Source organism: Gallus gallus, chromosome 14, assembly GCF_016699485.2.
Source record: "Gallus gallus isolate bGalGal1 chromosome 14, bGalGal1.mat.broiler.GRCg7b, whole genome shotgun sequence".
In the NCBI taxonomy this organism is placed as follows: domain Eukaryota; kingdom Metazoa; phylum Chordata; class Aves; order Galliformes; family Phasianidae; genus Gallus; species Gallus gallus.
In genome coordinates, this window is record NC_052545.1 from 388206 (window position 1) to 408948 (window position 20743).

The 20743-nt window shown below is 40.5% G+C and overlaps 1 protein-coding gene and 2 long non-coding RNA genes across 5 annotated transcripts in view; 2 read left to right on the plus strand and 1 right to left on the minus strand.

The window, feature by feature from the left end:
- Positions 1–7582, plus strand: part of LOC121106793 — a 33408-nt gene extending 25826 nt beyond the window's left edge. Inside the window, exons 1-2 of the long non-coding RNA XR_005839836.2 lie at positions 1–4375; positions 5000–7582. The exon at positions 1–4375 is cut by the window's left edge and continues 25826 nt beyond it. This is a non-coding gene — a long non-coding RNA (uncharacterized LOC121106793). The remainder of the gene's footprint in view (positions 4376–4999) is intronic.
- SHISA9 (shisa family member 9) overlaps positions 1–20743 on the plus strand; it is a 157064-nt gene that overhangs the window by 54098 nt on the left and 82223 nt on the right. The window lies entirely within an intron of this gene.
- LOC107054592 overlaps positions 1–20743 on the minus strand; it is a 336025-nt gene that overhangs the window by 45531 nt on the left and 269751 nt on the right. Inside the window, exon 14 of the long non-coding RNA XR_006931508.1 lies at positions 794–1581. This is a non-coding gene — a long non-coding RNA (uncharacterized LOC107054592). The remainder of the gene's footprint in view (positions 1–793; positions 1582–20743) is intronic.

The following is a 20743-nucleotide window of genomic DNA, read 5'->3' on the forward strand; positions in this document are numbered from 1 at the left end:
CCTCCAGCAGCTATGCACTGATTGAGTGGGATTCTGCGGCTGAGTGTCACTCTATGTTAATTTTTGTTTACAGATTTTGTTTTTCAATGTTTTAGTCATTAAGATTAGGGAATTGTAATGATAAATATAGCTTAAATATTTTCCTTCATTTCCTGAAGACAAATGCTGTTTTTAATATAAGCTATTTCGTGCTACAGTTGACATCACCTATGATTCTGTTTGGGACAGTATTTGGAAATCCTGGACATTTCAAAAATATGCTATTGCATGTTAGTGGGTCTGTCCCTAAGGTCGCTTAACACTTCACTTCATAAAATCATATTTTCCATTGCTTAAAGCACTGATAAAACTTAAACCATGCAGGTTGCATTTTCTGTGCTTTCTGCTTCAGGCTACTCTTATTTAGCTACAGAAAGTTTCAGATGGAGCACTTCAGCCTTTGAAAAACATTTAGTTTAGCTCAGTAAAAGAAGTGGGACATGGGCACAGAAAGAGGTAATGGGAATGAAGTCAGAAATAAAGGGGAGGAAACTAAGCTGGGATACAGCTACTAGGAAGCAGAAAGACAGACCAGGGAAAGAGAATGGAGAAAGGAATTATACTGACTAGTGAGGTCTGTGGAAAAGGGAATGACAGAAGTGAAACACGTCTTGAAGACTGAGCTGATAGGAACAGAACAGAATTGCATAAGGAAGCTGGAAATGTTTCTTGTTGCCCTTCAGAACTGCAATCAGATGCAACTCTTGGTGGGCTTTGGCATTCTTAACCCCATCTTTGCAGGCTTGGACAGTACCTCTGTTTTCCCCCTGGGCCACCCATCTCTGTTTCCATGTCTTGCATGCATTTAGTTTATGGCCGAGGTCGGTCAGGAGATCCTTCACCCATACAGGCCTCCCGCTGCTTTTCTATACTTTCCTTGAGCTCGGAGAAGGTCATCTTTGAAAATGACAAAGAGCTGCTGGAGAAGAAAACATCCTGAACATCAAATGCTGTCTGAGATTATAATGTGCTACCACATTATAGCCTTGCATCTGTCGAAGATTTTTTGTCCTCCTCTCACTAACGGGCACTTATAGACAGCATATTTTCACAACTACTCATTTCTTATTTTATGGATGTCTGTCCTGAACTCAGATTCTGATTGACAGAAATGCTGAACACCATTTATTGCAACTGAGACAAATAACAACTTGTAATTTGAACATAAAAAGCTTTATTGTTCTGAACACCATGCTCACAACATCTCAGTACAGCACTTCCAAGTTTGGAGAAACTTTTGACCTTCATCTCTTTGTGCCTCAACTAAATGCTATCCCTTATCTTGCAAGAGTTTGTGAAGTTAAATTAATTAGTCACTGTGAAGCCCTTAGAGACAGTAGTGAGTGATAGATGAGACAGAAAAGTCTGTGAGATAACCATTTCTCTTCTGAGATGCTTTGAACAGTGAGAAACAAATAAGATTGGTGCCACACACAGCATAAAAAGCATACCAGAAGGTGCTGGGCGGGTTTTTGTGAGGCTGTTTACCCTCAGCACTGAAAGAGGCAAGGATCCTTCATCAGACAGTAAGAGACATCAATGCTGCAAGGAAAAATACATTTCACTAATATCATAGAACGTATTTTCTATAGAATTATGGTACTGTAATCACTGCAGCTTTACCACGTATTTTGTTACATCCCTCTTCATAGAAACAGAGCTTGGCTGTAAATCTAAGTTAGCAGCTTAAAACATGAACACTCTCCCCTGTTATCTTTCATGGAAGTCAGATTATTTAGTGCCAGATTTTCAAGTCTGCTCTTTTTAAAAGATGACGTATGCATTTATAATTCAACTGCCATTCTGACAGCAGAGAAACTTCTCTCCTAACTGCTTCAGATTTACAGTGAATGAACTTCAAAGCCAAGGATGTAATACATTCAGTGAGAATTTTGCAGTGGTCAAACCCCAGCTGTAACCAGGGAATTTCTATGGTTTTACAGCACAGTGAGACCAAAGCAAATGAGATGAGTTGGTGAGCATAAACTTCTGGACCTTTGGCACCTCTCAAACCCACCTAAACATTTTTCTGTCTCTGACACGCTTCTTCTTTTCACAACTTGACTTCTCTTCAAGTTAGAAATCTGCTTCTGCTTTATCTGTGGCTGGTTTTTGTGCTGTTTCTCTTCTCTCTGTGCTATGTATTTTGCAGACATGTTTTCCAAGAATGATCACATCTCCTCTCAGCTTTCTTTTGTTGAGCTAAATGAGATAAACTCTTAAACTGCCTCACATGAAATGGACTTCCTGTTCTCTTGGGAGTACTCTTTCTGCAATTCCTGCATTTTGAACTCAGTGTTTCAATAAGGCTTGTCAGGACCTTAGTCTAGAGAATACAGTAACACTAGAATTTCCTGATGGCCAGCTGGGAAACACTTTACTGGCACTTGAAACCCTGTACTACCTAGCAAAAGGCATCTGTGGCACACAAGGCTTTACAGATATCCTAAATTTAACATGCCCACACCTTTTTCCTCTTCTGGTATTCCAGCAGAAATGAGTTAGGCTGGGAGCAAAATTGATGAGAGCACAAACAGTATGCACTGGAAGCTGGAACTGGATCTAAAGTCTTCACTTCAGAGTCACAGCAATTCATTCTTTATTGCAAACAAACAAACGAACAAAGAAACAAAAACTATCAGAAAACACCCCAAAAGCCAAAAAGAGTACAAAAACTTATTATCTAGAGGAATATTCTGTAATAATTAAAATTCCTCTTGAATTATGATTACTGCGCTGTCATAGTATGAGCAAAATCGTAAAAATGAAATGAGCACAGAAGCAGCCAGTCCCATTTCCAGCGAATACACCAGAGGGGTGAGGATAGGAGAGGTGGCCTTGCCCAGCTGTGCCTGGGGCAGGACTGCTGCCACCCAGCCCCGGGGAAAATCCGGGGGAGAAGTCGAGACAGGCTCTGTGCTGAGGGCTGCAGGAAGAGCTGCATCCTTCCCATGCCACTCTGCAGTCACAATCACAGGAAGTTAATACTCTTCCTTGATGTAATTTATCCCACTGAAATCTCTTCCTCCGAATTGTGACACCTGTCCATTTTCACACAATTAAAGAAGACTTCATCTAGCAGAAAAAAAAAAAAAAAAAACATTTGCACTTGCACTCACTCCCTTCAGCCTCCATCTGACAACTGGACCAGACACTGGTGGTGGGACAAAGGGAATGAAAATGCAGTACTTCGAGGTATCTGGAGCCTCTGCCTTCAGCTTTTAAATGTGATAGGATCAAAAATAATTTTTCATTTAATACAACAAGCATCTGGTTGACGTGTCAGGTATTTCGCAGTCCGTAAGACATTGTTAAAAATGTAACCAGCCATGGAGGTGTCAGGAGGAATCAGTATATATGGCATGTTCCGGTGGATGACAGAAATAAATCCTTTACATACAATGTCAAAGGCAGAATTCTTCAGCCTACACAGTCACAATGAAAAGCAGGATGATTCTAGGTGAAAAGATATTTTAAGTCTGTACTACTGTGAAGATTACGCAATCACCCATTTGGCTTATGAAAACTGAAGGTACAGAGATGAGAAGACCAAGGAAAGGGATCAGGTCTTCACAGCTTCCTAGTTTATTATGGGCAGCAAAATATAGTCTGAAAAGGCCATATAGGCAAGAGGACTAAAGAATGGTGATGTTATCTGACCATGAAAAGCATGGGGCATGAAATGCCCTGGAGGTGTGTCTTAACAATTGCATGAAAAAAACCATCCTTTAAATCCTTTGTGGGGCTTTTAACAATTTTCATAAATATTCACAATTTTATTCCTGATAATCTGTCGTAGTTCTTCACAGCTACCTGAACATCCCCCCTGTTGCTGCAGTTTTAATGTTGTCATATTCTGAACAAAACCACATCAAAAAACACACTGTAAGTAATGCTCTTCTCTCTTAAACATGCTTGGAATTTCACTACCACGAACATTTTAGAAATTGCAATCTCCTATTACTATCTGTTATTTACACTGGGCCGAGGGACAGAAACGGAAATGAGAAAAGACAAAAAGAAATGGCATCACCTTATCTTCAGAGCTGCCCCACGACTCTCCAGCTCACACAAGAGATAGCCTGTACAGCACAGCAAGCCCGAGCTGCGCGGGTTCCCTGTGACCAAATCCACTCACAGCATTCGCAAACCTTTCATGAGGCAGCCTGGGTCTGTAAGAGGGATGGCTGCGCTCTGCCTAAAGCAAGGCTGTTCCTTAAATGAAGTCAGCTTCAAGCTCGATCAGGAAACTCCAGAAAAACGGTTCGCCGGTAGGCGGGAAGACTGACGTTAGCATGGCGTTAGGAGCCACGGATGAAGCAAGCTGCCCCCAGAGGTTAGTAAGGCCTGGAAGCTTTGATGTAGCTGGAGCATGGCTCCTTTGTATTCTGTTTGCAAAAGGCTCCCCTGCGGAGTTTTTGTTTGGGTTGTTAAAATCTGTTTAACTCAAAGAGCTGACAATAAGCACTTGGGAGCAAAACCGCCTCTTTGAAAGTCTTTTTGCTGCTCAACTGCACTGGCCAGCCCTGCAAATTTATAGCTCTGCTTGCTCTCACTGCTCCAAAGGCTGCTTAAGCAAACAATTAAGCTTTGCTGATCACTCTGGGCACGAGTGGCAAAATCTGCACTTTCTGCATAGCCTAGAACATACTCAGAACGAATAAGCTTTCTCTATCCCTCTTTCTCGTATCTTGTATTAGGCAGCTCCAGGTTTCAGGTTTTAGTAGTCAAGGGCAACCTACCCTCAGCAAGGACTGCAATTCTACTGTGTGAGAGCCCTAGACCGGGAAACATTAGTATTAAAGGAGGGTGTCGGTTTACACTCGGTGTTCCTTAGGTAAGGCCATCGCCATCCCTTTTGAATACCTGACACAGACAGTTTTGATTGCTGATTAAGGTTGTTGCATGTTCCCCCCACACAGACAGGCTTGGTAAGGACTGCTCATTATTTCCAAAACAGACCAGCATGGACCTTGCTTCCTGCTCGCTGCATTGGCTGCCTGTCTGCTCCCATGACCTATATGATGGGCACAATGACTGCCTCACCACCAGCTGCACTCTGTGCATGTAATTCTGAAGCACCAGAAAAGTCTGAAGGCAGAGAATACCGACGTGCTGTTCGAACTTAACACAGCTTCAGTGTAAGATTTGGGTTGTATGTGCAAGCAGAAAACATTTTGCTTCAAGGTGTGTGCCACAGTGGGATCATCAGAACTTACTAGATTGAGTGCACGGATCAGGAAACTGTTGTGCTGGGTTTGGAGTAACAATACAGAATTCAGAGATGGTTCAGAATGTTTAACGTGTAGAAAGATGTTCCATTCTGAAAAGACTTTTGGGGAACGATAAAAAAACCTGCTCTGTCAGAGCCCCTGATTTTATACAGGAAAATATCTTTAAAAGAAAGAAAGGAAGCCAAACTTGAATAAGCTTTTTGTCCACTTTGAAACTTAATGTCTAGCAAATTCCATTTCTGATAGATTTTAGACTTCTTCTCTTTCAGTCTGGCAGATGTAGACGTCAACACTCCAGCCAGGTCTTACAGCCTCATCTTCAAACTCTTCCCTGTTCCACTTCGCTCACGTTGCTGTGGGCAGAATACTGATGGACACAGTGTAAGGATGGAACATCTACTTGCTTTGGTACGAGTGCCACATTTTTTCCTCTATGAACAGGATCACAAAGACGTGACTGAGAATGAACTTCTGTTCTGTAATTCTTCGCATACATGCACACAAGGGCCCTTAAATTTGTCCCTCTGCTCAAGCTCCTGTACAGATTTGTAAGCACAGTTTACAGCACTTTCTCCCTTGACAGTTAAACTATTTCTTTCCACTGCAGAAGACACCGGGTGAAAAGTCGGTATATAGTAGGTTTTGGGTGGTTTTTTTTGTTTGTCTGTTTGTTTGTTTGAGAAAAAAGAAGGAGTTTTGCTTAATGCAATTATTTTATCCTGCCTTTATCTACCTAAAATGGCAGTACATTTGGAGAATGCAGGAGGTGTTTTGTGGGAAGTAGTAATGAATAATTCACGAAGGATTAAAAATACTTTGGGGTTTAATTCAGAATCTTTTTATTTTCCCTTAGTTTCCTTCCCTATTTATATTGAATATAAACAAGGAACTTGTTCTAAAATAGTTAGATGAAGGAATGAACTAGAGTGAAATAAGTTGAATAATTCCTAAAGTAATTAGATAAATTCTAGACCCTGTATTCATACCTAAGTAAAAATGATTGCTTAGATATTCAGATCATCCATGCACTTAGCCACAGCTGCAAGGGATTTGTAGGTGGAGAATTATCTAACAATCTGCCCATTTTTGGTGGCCTGAGACACTGTCATTGCCTTGAGCTGTAGCTGAGCCTTTCGCTGACACTATGCTCCTCTTTCATACTGCTTCGGTCAAGTGTTCCTATAGAACATTGCTGTGGAGGCTAAAGGGAAATGGGTAGGGAAGATGCAAGAACAGGTATTACAGCTAGGAATCAAATGCTGTTCTGAATCATTACCTGGAAGATTCTTCAGCTGCAGTCCTGTAGATAAACTGAGTGGAGCACTTACAGTGCAGTTCTTCAGTGTGGATAACCTAACACACCATTTTTACAATTATTTTTCCCAATTTACCTGTGCATTTCAAAGATTTCAAAAGACATTACAGAAAGAAGGTAGCAAGAGAACAGGTAAAACACTGCTGCTCCACAAAGCCCTGACAAGGAGGATTCCAGTCCATTCTGAGTCACGTTTACATGGTGCCGAAGTATTGGGTGAGAGAGGAGGATGTTTGAAGGGGTATTTCCAAAGGGGTTTCTCCTCTGGCTTTCTGGGATTATACCTGTGTGTCTAACCCAGCATGGTCAGCTCTGCAATGAGCTAAACAAACACACCATCCTTTTCCTAACTTTCTTCTGTTAAAAACAAGTTGTAATTGGTCACAGTGACTTGGTATTTTCATATAATGCTGAAATCAAAAAAAACCACTCTGCTTCTACCTTTAGTTCTTATCTCTGGTAACGTGATCTAAGGATCAGAACCTTGACTTCAGATACCTTCCAGCCCCTGGATTTCTGAAAGGTTTCAGGGTTAATATTATTTTTGCTTGTTTTCTTTTTCTCACTATAAATATGATGAGCAAAAGGATGTTGCCATGGAGACATTTCATAACGTACTTAAAGGCACTTGTTACAGTTATGTGCCATAGAGTCATCCTCATTTTTGTCTTAATTATAAAGATGTGCAAAAAATCACAAAAATACAGTCTATTACCTTTTTCAGATGTTTAGAATTCTCATTTCATTTTCAGATGAAACAAATTATTTGACAGAGACTTTATTATTTGAAGACCTACACATTTACAACCAGAAGGGAGGATAATAGCTTATTAAAACCAATACATTTTACACTTACATGAGGTGTCATCACGACCTGAAGTCCAGTTTTGCAGTGTGTTGAACTAGAGACTACCAATGAAAATAAGAGAACTCTTGCAATCCGATTTTTCCATGTGCTTGTGGTAGACCTGTATAAAATTCACTGGATTTGCTTTGTGTGCTTTTTGCCTTCACAAAAGGCAGGGTTTTTCATGAGCTACTGAAATACAGTGCCATAGAGCCTTCTCTCAGGCAGTTAGCAGCCTGGATGCTAGTGCTGCACATTAGCCAGGTCTGTGCTGCTCCGAAAGCAGCCGAGGTGCTTTGTCCTCCACCTGACTTTCTCCCTGAGCTCGGGAAGTTCACCTGCAGGCCATGTGCCCAGGCACTGCTGGGGCTGCCCTGTCCCCTCGACATGCTCAAGCACACGAGTACACAGCAAGTTCTGCTTTTCCTTGAGTTAGAACTTGCAGCCTCATTGTGTGCACCACCTGCAAGGTTGAGAAATCCAGAGGCTCATCTGGAACATATAGGATGGGCCTGATTTTATCTAAGGCCACGAGTCTCAAGAAGGGTTGCAGTGATTCTTCTCAAAATTTTCAGTGAGGACATTTAGAAAGGGACTCCTTCCATGCAGCACAGAGCAGCAGTTCTGCAGTTTGAGGGTTGGTCGAGCTGCCCCTGGAGCCCACATGGCACCAGGACACTGCCAGGCCAAGGCGATGCCGGGGGCAGTGCACAGCTGTCCCTGCAGCCGGCCCAAAGGTCTGCACGGTGTGCCAGTGACAACTGCCTTTTACTCTCATTTACAAACTGCCTTCAAATTATGCCCTCTGAGTTCTGACTGCTGAAACCACTGAGGTATAGTCAAGTTGAATTACAGGTTAGGATTTAAACAGGCTGTAATTTCAGTCTTCTATTTCCAACTTCCTACATAATCCTCTACATGTACGTGACAATGTGCCTTTGTCAAACTGACTGCAGCCCAGCTCCTCAGGAAGAGAATGCAGGAGAAAACCCCTCAGCCTGCTGCACTGCTGGGCCCTGTGTTCCTGTCCTTCTCCCCTGGAGGACAGCAGTGTGAAACCCTGCCCTCCTGCTCCCTGCAGCAGGTGCTCATGTGTCTTTTTCCTCTGCTGTGCAGGTACAGCAGATGTGTACAATGATATGAAGACAAGAAATAGCCCAATGGCAATTAGAAGAGCGAGAAGGAATATGTATTCTGCACTGCAAAATGTCAACCATATTTTAAGATTACTGTTGCTTAAAAACTAGTAACTTAAAAATAGACCGCTGAAATAAGCACATACACACATGCATTCAAACACACATACGAATAGACACAAAAGAGAAACAGGTTACATATAAGGAATTAAACCACTCCATCTCATGCTAACTTTTTTCAGTTGCATATTCTGAATTGAAAGCATGAGACACAGCGCGTTCTATGTGGTATTTATGGGTACACTCAGTATTGCCACTGTGATATACATGTGTTTTTGTACTCATAATTTCTACACATATGCACTACACGTGCCCTATTTTATTCCATTTTACAAGTAAAGGAGAAGATCATCATGAAGCCATTTCCCTCACAAATGCAGCAGCAAAGACAAAAACACTACAATCTCAGTGGCCATCCATCTTGTGTGTTATTCAGCAGGAATGGCAATGCTTTTCAATGCTGCCTTTTCCTTCCCTTTTTACAATGTGTTTCTGCAATTTCCCAGTGCTTTAACAAGTGGGATTGCTGCATGAGTTTGGGCACGGGCTCCATCCCGCACGGTGCAGTGTGTTGCCATGGTGATGTGATGTGTGGTTGTCATGGGGACGGAGGCAGCAGCTTGGCCCCGCTCTGGCTGACACCTGGGGCAGGGATGTGCATGCAGCCGGCACCCGGCAGCAGATGGGCTTCTTCATGGTGTGCCAGGAGTTCTGCTGAAAATTAAGTAGGTTCTTTGTCTGAAGTTGTGTGCTAGTACATTAATGCTGCAGGAGCAATAGAGTTCTGGTTGCAGCGAGACAGGAGGTATGAAGAGATTAACTGACTGGAAGTCATGTGAGGATTCAACACCAGTGCAGATTTCTGCACTGCAAGGCTTTCCCAATTCTACTGTATTGACTGAAAGCAGGATTACAATGGAAGACTCCAAAAAGAACTAGGGTACTGAGCAAAAAAAATCTTGAAAAGCACGCTGAAAGACAACAGCACTAGCATGTAGGTTGTACTGCAGCAAGACTTTGAAACAAAAAGGCTGTGGCACGTCGTCTGCCACTCTGCACACAAGAACTGATCCGTGAGGCAGCAATGCTCTCTGAGATTACCTCTCAAAGTATACAATTTCATTCAACACACCAAATATTTGGGAGCTTCAAGAAACTTCATCTCGCCAGAACAGCTGTGCAGAGAATCACACGATGCTTTCCTTGCCCTCAGGTTTCTCTCCTCCGTGAGCAGTTCCATTTCTTCCACTAACTTTTAGTGGATACTAAACTGTGGGGGGATGGTAAACTCTTGCAGAAGACATCACTAAACTAAATGCAATGAGCCTTTGAAATGGCTCAGGACTCCTAATTGCTGTGACAACACTTCTCCTGGTATCTGGATAAGTAATAACAACAGATTGAAAATGCTTTTGAGCAGAGAAAGGAAAGAAATAACTGCTCCAAAAGACACAGATAATGAATGCTGCACTAATAGCCAGCGTTTCAGCTGTCTCTTCTTGTGAAAAACATTGTTATTACATGATTTTTCCTTCTTAACCAAACAGACTGATTCAAATAAGAATCTGCACTGGCTGACAATAATCAATATTCACATCTCCAGCCTCCGTAACAGGTGCTCCAAAGTACAGTGGTTCGATAACAATTCTTCCTAAGAGCTACAAAGAAATTCCATGGAAACACTGCAAGTCATTCTCAAACCAGCATTTTGCCAGCCTTCCAGCAAACCCCACCAAAGCCATGCTAAGCACTGGTACATCTGCACTCTGTTGGAGAAGCATTGGAGATTTTTTAATCCTCACAAACACGTTCCTCAGTGGAATTTCTGGAACCTTCATCCTATTTTTGTCACTTTCACTTTGAATGCAAACTGTTCACTAGATGGTTTCCAAAGCACCCAGAAAAGACTGCCCTGTTTGAGAAGCTTGTAACTGAAGGATCACTTCATCTGCTTTAGAGAAATCAGCACTACAGAGTTTATAAACAACTTCTTTTTAATGTAATCCAATATAAATTAAGAGTCAAATTAATTTCCTGTAATTAGAAAGCACAGCATTACCACAGTACGTGTTTCTAAAATTGGAACATTGTCCTTTTTGTATCTCTTATTTTGGCTTTGACAAGACAGTGCAGCTCTCGGAGCAGTACTGCAGATGTCCTTTGTGCAACATGACCCAGCCTCAAACTCTCGTACTGCCTTTGGCAATCAACAGTGAAATAAATATATACACATGACTCAGTATTGTAACTGTGACTGGCGTGCTAACCTCACTCATTCGTTCTGTCTATCGTAGTTATTTCTAGGGCACCACACCATCTGAATGCTAAAAACTGTCCTTGCCAGGAGCCGAACCCACACACACTGAGTTTCTGAAGGAGTGCAATTTCTGGCACCAGAAAACCACTTCCGTTTAGGGAGCAGGCAATTACTGCAAACGGAACAGTGACCTGCATGGGAGCTCCCAACCTGAGGTGGGCTCAGCCCAAGATTCAGTTGCAGTATTGAGGTTCTTAGAGCTTATCCACATTTTTCATTTTTTCCTCCTACCCCCACAACTCATTTTTCCATTTTCGTATCAGAGATAAGAGCCAAAATAGCATGAAATACATTTTTCTGGTAAAACTAAAATCAATACAGGAAATCTGAGGAATAGTGGGCTCCCACTTTAAATTCTACATTTAAATTGAGTCATTTTCTTGACATTTTTGAAATTCTCACCATAATATTTCTTAACAAATCTGAATTTTAAATTATACTCAGTCTCCTAAGTTGTGTCACTTTGAGTATAGCAGAGACAGGAAAACAAAATCCATGCTTAGCAATGAAAATAATCGGTACTTTATACAAAATATTCCCCTAAGTTCTGCTGCATTCCTATTTTGAAGATAATGGAAAAGAGGGATGGAGAATGTGCAGAGGCTGTGCTCTTATAATTTAAGTATGCTCTAAAAACAGCTATATGTATGTCACTGCAGAGCAAGATGACTAGGCTTCACAGACCTTGTCCACTCAAAGATGACTTTCTATTGCATGGTTAATATTTTAAAGTTTTCATGTGTTATAACATTACTGGAGAAAGGACACTTGTAGCAGGGGAGCACCTATTTGTTTTCCAGAAGAAATAAAGCGTACTTTGGGCATTTTTCCTGCTGGGTTCACTGTTCAGTCAATCCGTAGCACAGGCACACCTTTTCTCGTTTATGCAAAAGTAAGCGCTGTCCTAATTTTCATATCTAGCAACCATTAAGGAGGAATTTTTATGCAAATAAACTGGCATTTCATGTATCTAATGTAGTAATGTCTCTGTGACACACATGGTGTGACTACTTTAAAAATAAAAATACGCTTTCTAAGATCCACTGAAGGAAAGCTAGTAATTTTGTTCACAATTTAAGAACACTGAGCAACTCTGAATATCCATCTTGGCTGCAAGTTCTTTCTCTAGCGAGCAGAGAGTCCTTAAAGCTTTGATTTGGAACTGAAGCATTTTTTGGGACAGATATGCTGGAGTTCTACAATGACGCCTTTGAAACCACCATAAATTTTGACCTGTGCTGCATGCACATCTCGTTATTTTTTTAACCCTCCACATAAAGTTCAGAAGGCACTGTTACAATCAAGTGGCAGCAGCAGAAAGACTTATTATGAAATCACAGCTCTTATATTTTGATAGAATTTTTAGATTGATTATGGCAGTTTTTACTGAATAATGCACAGAAGTAGTCTATGGAATCACAATCCAATTTGAGAGCTGATAATCAGTCACATGCAAATGTAAGAGGAAAAAAAGAGGTTTTCTATATGCATCATAATATACTGCCTGATGACAATCTGAGATTAACTTTCCTTGATAATCAGGAATGCTATGCTATGAAACGCACACTACTGTACTGCTTGTGCACCAATGCCGCACCTGTGTACGGCATCGTGTTTGCCCAGTGCATCGGGCTGAAGTAGGTCAGGGCCCACAGTGCACAGCTCCAGGAAAGCCTACCCATAAACGTAGCTCATCAATGCACAGGCTGTTCTTTATTGTAACTGGCATAAGATCAAGTGCAAGAGAACTGATGGCGGTACTCATGCTGATTTCAGTGGGCTTTTCTATAGGTCCCACGAGGAGAATCAGAATTGGCACAAATATAATTTACCTTCTTTTTTTTTTTTACCATCATAATTCTTCTACCTTAAGTTGCCTTCTTTTTTAATGACATGCCTACAAACCCTTAGAATTAAGCATAATATTGTCCAATAACGTTGAAAAAAAAACCCAACAAATTACAAAGTGTAACTGAATTTAAAAGAGGCAGTTGGAAGTTAATGGGCAAGCATTCTTCAGGAGGGACACTGATGCCATTGTGTGCCTGAGCTCGTGCCAGGGCCATCCCTGAGGTGTGACCGCAGCTGGCACAACAGGGGAGACTGAAAAGGACAGCACTGGACCCCGTCACTCTGCACTGATGTTCAGGTACATCACCTGTGCTTATAAAGGTCTGAATGCTGATCAAGGATATACAATAAACAAATGTCACTGTTATATCAAACATTGTATAAAGCAGCTCCAAACCCTCTTATTACAAGAATGAGTGAAATTCCCTTGTATTCTTAAAACAGTGTAAAATATTATATTAAATTTTACTTTGCTGTGCTCAATAATGTAAAATATATGCATTTAGAAACTACTCAGGGTTTTTCATACATGCATACACCAAGATTACCTGGATATTCCAGGAGAGGCAGTAAAGCAACATCAGACAATGATCCCACCCAGATCTTTATGGAAACCTACTGATCATATGCAGTTGCTCATGAAAATATTCTATTTCTAAAGCGGCTGAATAGACAGTAGAGTGAAAATCAACAGGACACAATTACAGCATTAGAGAATATACATTATGCACCAGGTCCAATTCTCATAACCATGATTATGAAGCAATCTGTAAAATAACGAGTAGTAAAGCAGCCAGTATTTTTTTCAGCAGGGAAGCAATGGCTCCATGTGGTTCTGAGTGCCTTTCAGCATTTCTGCTCTATATGTTTAAAATTTCATTTTTAAAAACCGTGCAGCTTCCTCTGTTCTTCATCAATGGAGACTGCATGATGAGGACAATCGCTGCTGGTGGAACAATCTCAGCTATTACTTCAGATCTTACTTCATAAATAGAAATTGGCCACGACTATTCTCTACTTGCATGACCATTACAGAAATGCAAAGAAGACAGTCATCTGACTTTCTAGAATTATGTTATCAATTTGCCTAAATTCAGTATAACTGTTGCAGACATTTTTATTACCGATAAACTTAAATCTGATGCAACACGATGCAGGGAGTCACGGAAAGACAGAGAAATGCAAGATGGTCAGAGAAGGGTAGAAAGGAAAACAATGATGCAAATGTTACTGGGAGGGAAAAAAGAAATCCAACAACACTGCTAGGAAAGATGCTTTCAGAGTTGAATACATACAAGGAGGAATTAGCAACAGTTGCCTTAATATGCATTACTTCAGAGAATATTGTTATACCAATTATGTCACCCTAAAAGCAATTTTTTTTTTCAGAGGACCCACAGTCTCCATCATTAGTTATTCTCGCTGATATTAGGTTGATTTATATACAGCAAATGACAAAACAGAGTAAAGGGAAAAAAAAAAAAAAAAGAAATCCCAAGAAATCCAAACTAAATGAACTTCCCACTGACCAAAGCACAGCTCTGGCCAAGGACAGACTGTCATGCCAGGCAGACAGAAGAGATGGAGCAAAGCAGTGCTGCTGCAAGAACTCATCAGAGGCACAGCTTCAAAATGCAACTGAAATCTGTAGCTGCTAAGAGAGATGCAGGAGGCTGCCATAGTGTGGGGGGAAAGTGAGTCCTTGTTCATATTTCCTGTATGCCCGGTACTCCCTTGCTGCACACGGTGACTGGGCTGCTGCATTTTGCTGCTTTTTTGTCCTTGCAGCCTCCTGTGTTAAAAAGAGGGACAGGTGTGGCTTCCCTCCTGCTCATCTCCAGGAGAGGAGAAACCTTCTGCAGAGGGCAGACACTGTGGCTCAGCAGCAGATAGATCTGCACAGAGTCAAAGGATCATAGAATAGCCTAGGTTGAAAAGGACCATAATGATCATCGAGGTTCATGTGTAAGAGTGAGGGATTTGTTAACAGGAAAAGTGTTAGAAGGCTGTGCTGTCAGACAACAATTCATCAAAGAATTCCACAAACTTCCCAATGCCCTGGGCCCAGGGGTGGCAGCCCAGCACTTCTGGACAGCATCCTATCTAACTTTTGCACTCTAACAAGGAAATTCTTGATTAGCACAGAAAAATGCAAGACGTACTTTGTTGTGTGGCATTTCCATGCATACTGACTGTACCAGGTTGCTTTTCTCCCCAGAGCAATGTCACAGAGCAATGTTAATTCCCGCAAATATTCACTCTCCAAAAATAAGCACGAACTCAATGGTTAAGAATTGATTATGATTCCATTAGGAAGTAAGTCCTTCCAAATTTAAAGACAAATCAATTCTAAGTATATTAGTGCTTCTAACACTTCCAAATGCTGAGTTAAATGCTGTACAAATTACATAATCCTCAATTATTTTAATAAATCTTGTTTACAGATGACTGTGAAAATCAGTGAAAATGAATTCACTTAGACTATTCTGCCCGCAGTGCTGACAAAAATAGAACAGATTTCTTTTTACTACAGTCTGGAAAGTGGGGAAAAAAGCTGTAATTGAGTATAATCACAATATGCTAGCAGCACATGTTATTTTCCCGCTATTAGAACCTGATACATTTAAGTTTGAGAAAGGAATTACTTTCACAGGAAGGGTTTTTTTTTCCTTCCATTTGTTATTGAAAATAAACGTTGGATATAATCTTGGTAGCATTTTATTGTAGTTTAAAAGATTTGTTTTAAACACTGTTATCTGTCTTATGCTAGCAATATCTAAGACAATCACTGCACTATTTCATCTGTTGTAATCATTTGTTAATGGCTAGTTACCAAAATACAGGAAGATTCAGCCCAGTACAATGTGAAGGGCAGCCCTCTGGGCCATACAAACCAGTTAAAATGTTTGCTCTTGCCTCTCTGGTATGAATTTAGGAGAAAGGCCAGGATGGCACTGAAGTGTATAAAAAAATGCAACATGTGGTCATGAGTTGTTAGCAACGCTCAGAAATGAACAGGTTCCCTGTTGTATGTTGTAACCCTGTTGTATGTTGTCCTTATTCTTAATTGTCAAGATGCTACAGGAAAAATGATTCATTTCTATGCTCTCATAGCAATGCCAGAGAGGATGCCTATTCTTCATGCTCTTTGTAACTGAGTCTGAATCTTTGGGGGAGATTTTCTGATCTGGAGCCCACCACACTCAGTTTCTCACTGCTGGCTGAAACAAAGCGCTCTGCTCATCCTGAGAGCAATACAGCAGCACGCTAAATGCACATCATAAAATAGAGGAACTGCTTTACAGTTGGACTCATTACTGTTTCTCCCTCTGGAGCCCAGTTTGGCTGAAACATACTGTACATGACATAATACAGAGACAGTAAGAAAAACGTTGGACTGTGTGTATATCCACAAATGTGGCAACCAAACCAAGAAAACTGAATTAGATTAGTATTCTTTTCAACTCTCTTCCTGACATGCGTATTGCCAGTGCACTTAGAAACCCACAGGATTGACAAGTTTTTAAAAAAGGGCAGAAAACAGACCTGCCTGGCCAAAACTAATAAGCACCGCCTCTCCATTAAAAAATCCATACAAATCTCAGAGTGCCTCAGGTATGTGTGAGGGCAGGGAACGACGCCATCTGTTTATACTGACATTCATTAAGAAAATCCCTTTCAAATCTCCATCTCTCTTTTGGGAGACACGTCCTGATTCATGTCTCAGGAAGGAGGATCTCCCAGGAGCAGCCTTTGTCATTTCCGTCATGCTGACACTCTCACAGTACAAAGATATAGAAGACTGAATCTTTCAATTATTGTCCTCTAGTTTAAACTATTCAATTATTTCAAGTATTGACTTAGCAATTTCTTACTGACCTACTTCCTCCTGAAGCAGATCTGTTACCAGCACTGCATCTTTATCAGAAGAGCTCCTTTTGAAGGCTCAGTAAGAATGGTTATGAACATAGCTGGTTTCTTTCAAAGTATTTGGAGACTATTTCAGTATACAGGACAGATGCTTTTCTTTCCAATAAATGAAAACAGCAGTATCCAATTAATAGCTGACATATTATTGTACGTTGTAGGGCACAGCATATACACACAACTGATTCCTGCACAGTGCTATTAACAGTATGTTGCCCAGGAAATATTACAACTCAAAGGCATTTTAAGCACTCTACTTTTCTCTAGGCTTGGCACAGCTCTTTTCTTTTGACTCCTGAAACCTGAACTCTGATCTGCAGAAGTGAGGGCTGTGGGCATTTCCACTGTTTCACTTTCAGGAAGAGGATTTGCACTCAAATGAAAAAAAAAAGAGCAACAGTCTATAATTAAGACAGGGCACAAAGAGATTTGTTGATGAAAACTCCAGAAGCTGACGATACTTCTGAAGGAGTATATAGCCAAAGTGAGAGTTCACGCATGCCAGAGCCTTCCCAGTTAAGCATGTGGCAGGATACTGCAGAATGGAAAATGCAGTGCTCAGGCTGACTCACAAAGGGTGAGAATTAGCTTTAGTTCATGTGAGACTAAAAAGACCTGCACTGACACATGCAGACACACACATACACACGCACAGACACACATACACACACACACAGACACACATACAAACACACACACAGACAAACACACTCTGTGCTGTGAGAACACCACTCCAAGCAAAGACTGTGACATTTAAGGAACAAACAGGGATCTGAAACAACAAGAAGAATGTTGAGATTTAAGTGCTGATGTTTGATGATATTTTTCTCCTTTTTTTTTTTTTTTTTTGCTTTTCTCCCTTTTTTTCTGCACTATGCAGTACTGTGTATGTGAGTCTTTGCTGTAAGCCTGTGACTGCTTTCTGTTGCATCAGTTACAGGCTATTAAGCTGTCATAGTAGAAAGTCAGAGCATTATCTTTTAAAGAAGCAATTTTTTAACGATTACTCAGGTATTTTCCTTCTCCTTGCCATCACCAGCAACACAGGATCCTGACAATCACTGATTTCTCGCAGAATGAACCTGAGAAACTAAAATGGTCTGATTAATTTTAATGATAGGTTACAAAATTTTTGCAGTAGTATTTTTCTGCTATTCATGGATTACATAAGCTTGTTTGACCTTCTAATAGTCAGAACTGAAAAGAATTAGATGTTGTCAATTGCTTCTATCTGCAACTTCTGTCATACTGACTGAATTTCATAATGGTGACTCCATCTGTGCATTGGGCTGGTGGTCCCTGGCAGATCATACAGTCCACCATGTCTATTGAACAAGAATTTGGTATTTTCTTTCCCAAGTGAAATCTTCTAGACTTTCACAATATCCATCTGTTAGTAGTTCAGACTTCGTAAATCCTGAAAAAATGTAACAGAAGAGTTTGCCAGAGCATGTGGGGATAGGGACAGGAGCAGCCAGGACCTGCACAGCCACACTGTGGCACATACAGACGGGCAAGGCTGTGCCACACTGACGGAAGCAGGGAAGACTGCAGCCCAGAGCTTGCCGTCCCACCTTTATCTCAATGTGAGACAAATGCCTTGTAAATACATGCAGATACAACTAATAACTACAAAATACTTATTTTGATAAAAGTAGCTGAAGAAATCTATTAAATACTACTTGACAATTGTGAAACTTAGCTTCTTGCTCGTCAAGCAGTATCACTTGGAACTGTGCACGCAGAAAATCTCCCGTGTTCCTAACAGTTAGATCAGATTTTCCTATTCCCAGACTACAGTTTCCCAGAACAGCACCACACGTTTATGCTTTTTTTCCCTCTTCAAGACTTTGTATGAAAATACTGCAATTTTATAAATTACGTTTGCAGTTGGAGAAAAGCATCTTTTGCACTCCCTATATCTGAATTATCAGTGTTTCCTGAAAAGCAGTATTATGGAACTCTACGAATTGTCTCTGGGATTCTTCTATCAGATTCAGTTACAAGCTCATTTTCCATCTTCCTGTGCTATAAATGCAGATTATGATATGGCAGTTCGTGTGTTCTCTTGATCCAAACATTAAAAGCTTTAAATCTAATTTAATTTTTCTGCTGAAGATGCATTAGCCAAAATAGCACCGACATTATTTTGGTAGGAATAAAAAGAATGAAATGTGGAAACAAGTTCCCAGCTTTGTTATTCAGCTATCCTTGATTGTACTCTGAATTCCCTTCTTTTTATTTTATATACAAACTGATCTAAAGAAAACTTGTATTCAGGCAAACACGGGAAAGCTGAGACACCAAAATTCACACCATCTCCTCCGTACAGAGGGACAGGGCTCAGTCTTGTCCTGGCCATTACCTGTATGGGTAAACAACACACAAGATACAATTTTCTCTGAGTGGTATCTTTATAAGTGTGCAGGAGAGGTAAAGCAGATCCTCAGTGGAGGCAGTACTCCTGCTGGGAACAGGTCGCACTTTAAATGGTTTAAGTTGCCCTCTATCCTGGACACCAGCTTATTATCCTCATTACCAGACTGCTATTTGTCATGTCCACCTACAGTAGTCACTTTATTCATGTTGGACTGTGTTGAATACATCAAAATTAAACAAGGCTGTAATTTTTCATCGTTTTTCAAAGGAAAGCATTTTCAATCAGTTATTTGCAAATCACTGTTGGGTAATTTGGATATGGGAGAGTTAAGTCTGTTCACATTCATTAAATGTATGGCGAAGAGAGCAGAGAAATTTCTTTGATTGCAAAACTCTTATGTTCTTATAGAAGACCATTACCTACTCATCTTAATCTGGCTATCACTGTTAAGAAAGAGTTTCTGAATGTTTCTCACCGAACAAAAATCTACTTCAATCAAAGTGCAGCAGAAAAAACTGAGACAGTTTTTTTCCCTTAAATCCCTTCCTAATGCATGCTTATATTTGAATTATCCTACTTTTCAATTTGTTCAGCAGCTCTCACACATACTACCCGTTAGTGGATTTATGGTAATCCCATACATTAACAACTCAAGTATTATTCAGCAAATGAGATGTTAAATATTGTGATATTCAGAATAATATAGTGCAGCATCTTTGAATATCCAGTCTGATCTTCCATGAAACTTTGTTTTTCCAGTTGATATTGGCACCTGTAGTTGATTAATACCATTAAGTTTCTTTGTGATATCTCACTGTGGAACTTTTCTCAAAAGATTACGAAGATCTCTTAGCTAATAACTGAAGTTCTGCTTCCACGGAGAAAGAAAAGTATTTTACTCACAAGCCACAGAGCTGAAGGTAACTTATCAGCTCATGTAAATCAGTCAAGGTCCATTAACTTCAGAGGAACTGGATCAAATTAGCCAAGTTGAGGACTAAACCCTTAATTATTCTCTCAGTAATGGACTTTGACCTTCTACCCTAAGACCACCAGGTAGTTGTTAAACAGCAGCTTTTCACAAGCAACTGGAATTTGAGGAGCTTAGATATTAAATGCCAATTAAAATGTACACTGGGGATTCTCACTGTACACGTGAAACTTCCAATGCAACAGTCAGACTTCTCCTTCTTGCTTAGTTGAAAAGAATTCTTTTTCCTACCTGTATATTTTAAATGAGCTTGCCTCTTCAACCTTATTATTTCTAATTGAAAGCAACAGTTAGAAGAATTCTGATGTGCAGAGATTCAAGATATTCATCTGCAAAGGCAAAACATGCTTTTGCCTAAATTTAAAATAAGTTATCATGGTCTGTTGACTTTCCAGAAGTAAATGTCTCCATCTACTCCTTAACAGAAATGGCAAAAGAATAAGTGATTCCCGAAGGGTTATACTTCAGATACATCCACTAGAAAAGCTCCCTGTGCTAGGGCCACGAGTTCCTCTTTAGTCCATGAAAGTAGCCACCTGTTCTTCCAAAAGCAGTACAAACAGGGAACATACACTAAAACCTAGGTAGTGCCATGATGCATTTTTAAATCAAAGGTATAATTTATGTCACAGAAAGGTAGTGGGCA